Genomic DNA, 2913 nt, shown 5'->3' with positions numbered 1-2913 from the left:
TATATTTATGTTTGTGGTTGTAATGTGACAAAATATGGAAAAGTTCAAGGGGTATGAATACTTTTGCAAACCACTGTATGTAAATTCTATATTTCCAAAGTATAAAGATGTGATTCTGTTTTCCAAGGTTCATGTCATGATTGTTACACCATGTGTGGAGACGTGCATGATCCCCTCATAAATCAGTGTGTTTTGACCTTTATAGTGGGTTCATCAGACACACATCAACGTATCATTTACACCAATTTGCCTCATCAGGATGAGTCAAATTTTATATCAGACATTCACTAGAATTGTGCTAAAATTTAAACTGCAGTTCAGTTAAAATTCATCACACAATTCTTATATACAAGCGGCTATTGCTCTGCTTTTGAGTAAACAAACATAACCCCTACTTTATTGTGAGACCACACACAGATATTTTATGATATGCATTACTAATAAACCATAGCAATAATTATATTAACATTTTATTTATTTATTTATTTAGTAATCAGTGTACTTCAGACAAACAACAGAGTTCCGCTCTGAACAGACACACAAATACCGTTGTACACACAAGCATACAGAAATGTCTCATCCAAGCACCCCAGCCGTTAGGCTGTTCCTGTTTCAGCAGAAAGCAGCAGTGCAACCATAAATCACAGACACAAACCCGCGCGCACACACACGCTCCCTCTGCCTGTCTCCGAAGCTCTCGCAGAGTGAGGCAGCCACACACAGCCTGAAATTCAGGATGCACCCAAAAATTTAAAAAAAAAAATAAACTGCAGTCATCAATCTGCATGAACAGCAGAGTTGTAAATGCCAAATCTGTCCTAGCTTCGACTTTATCTAAATTTCGACAGGGCTATAAATTAAATGTATACATTTTACTTTTGAGCGAATYACAGGTAATTTCTAATGGCCATGGAAATACCATGCGCTGGCTTGGCAAAACGTAAAATCCTTAATTATAACCCTCAACCTCTCTGTCATGGTTTTTCTTCTTTCTGCATGCATGAACTTCATGAAACAAAACACGAATAAAACAGCTGCATTTACTCCGTATATCCCAGTTTCACAGGCAGCCAGCCAGTGACTTGTGTCCTACAACTCGCCCGCATACACACACAAAGAAAGGTCAAAGCTGAGGTGAAGACAGTCAATAAATCACATTATATCAACATTCACCAAGAGCTTTGCAGTCTTGCCTCAGAGAAAAACCTCTACTTAAAACAGACTAAAACAAATGGAACGTTGTAAAATGTTACACAAAATTTTAGAATTTAAAGTGTATCTTACACCCCTGTGAAAAGATAACTCAGCCCCAAGGCGAAATTTGAAAAATGCATCAAAGTGGGTAGGGGAGGGGGTAGAGAGCAGAGGTGTGGCCAGGACGAGAGAACGTGACAGCCTCGGCTGAGCTGTCTGCCTCACAGGACAGAGGAGTGGAGCGCTCCACGACAGCCTGACAGAAAAAAATAACAGCATACAGCTGCATCTGCTCTCAAGATCACTAGTTTATATCAGGAATAAAACTGTTGGGTCTTGTTTGACTGAAGTTTGGTCCGTTAGGGCTGCAGCTGTCCCGCTGTGTTTCTGCCCTTTTTTTCCCCTCCTCCCCTCCCGCTGTGCAGGAGTACTGCTGGAGTGTGTGTGTGTGTGTGTGTGTGTGTGTGTGTGTGTGTGTGTGTGTGTGTGTGTGTGTGTGTGTGTGGAGAGAGGGAGAGCAGAGCAGCAGTCAGCTCTCCCCACCCAGGTCAACAGATGATCATGCTAAGCTTGCCAACTGTTCCACTCTCTGACTGCTGCAGGGGCGTGTCTTAGAGAGAGGCTTTTATATCAGAACACAGCCGCTGTGACGAAACTGTGGAGAAGCATGTCACAGCGGAGAGCTGTTAACCAATATGTAAATTAGCCTGCAGTACCACTGCTCTACCCATATGAGCAGCAAAAAGACGTTTTTAGACCAAATATTACAGATTTGGACAAATACGCACAAAAACATCAAAATTGGCACAGAAACGGTACTATATAGCATTTTAGACACATTCTAGACAGTTTATCAGCTAAAAAAAGTTAATTTTGGGGTAAGTTACTCTTTAAACAGAGATCTCTTCAAAACAACAAAACAGTCCACGAAAAACCGCAAACAGAAAACTTTAGGTTAACTCCATCCAATATCACATCATCAAACTGAAATGCTCTCTGTCTGGTGAAAAAACTCACCCTTTGTAGCTGGCTTTGCAGAAAACGATTCAGTGCGACGGTGTTTACTGGAGCAAAAACCTCTGTTGCGTGACGCCATAAATGATATAAATGGGTCTTCTCAGTTCTGCGTCTGGATTGTTATACTGAAGAGAGAAACTCTGAAACAGGCAGGTTGAACAGCAGAATCTTTATTTGCAGTCTAGGAGATTACAGCCAAAACCAATTGTGGCCTTCTGTGCCAAATGGAAACCAGAAAAGAAGACCCCAGGCAGAGGAGTACAAGCCTTTTTATAGGTTCAAATGCAGTCCCAACAGATGCAAATACATTTTGTCACGGTATATCTTAAGCATTCCATTCCTAATATGGTAACTTGTGCCGAGCTCTGCAGCTAGTGTAAGCCTTGCCTTGAAAGGAAAACAGTACATGGTGCATTCTGAGAAAAGGCCTCAACTGAAGACACTTCAGTAACAAAGTATTTGTACTTTGTTACTTGACACCTATGATCATATTCATACAGTCTTTGCATCTTCAGGAAACTTCAGAAAAATGCTGCATTGCCCACATTAGCTTTAGCATGTGACAAAGTTTTACTGATGACTCTGATTTTAATTTTATGTTGACTGCCTTCCCTTCACCCCGCCAGCTCCACCAGATCACCACTCATCAGTCCCTCTGAACAGGGCCGGATTAACACTTGTCTGTACCCTGGGCAACAATAT

Source organism: Austrofundulus limnaeus, unplaced genomic scaffold (assembly GCF_001266775.1).
Source record: "Austrofundulus limnaeus strain Quisiro unplaced genomic scaffold, Austrofundulus_limnaeus-1.0 Scaffold743, whole genome shotgun sequence".
Taxonomy (NCBI): Eukaryota; Metazoa; Chordata; class Actinopteri; order Cyprinodontiformes; family Rivulidae; genus Austrofundulus; species Austrofundulus limnaeus.
The sequence above is the reverse complement of the archived record's forward strand: the minus strand, read 5'-3'. Positions refer to the sequence as shown.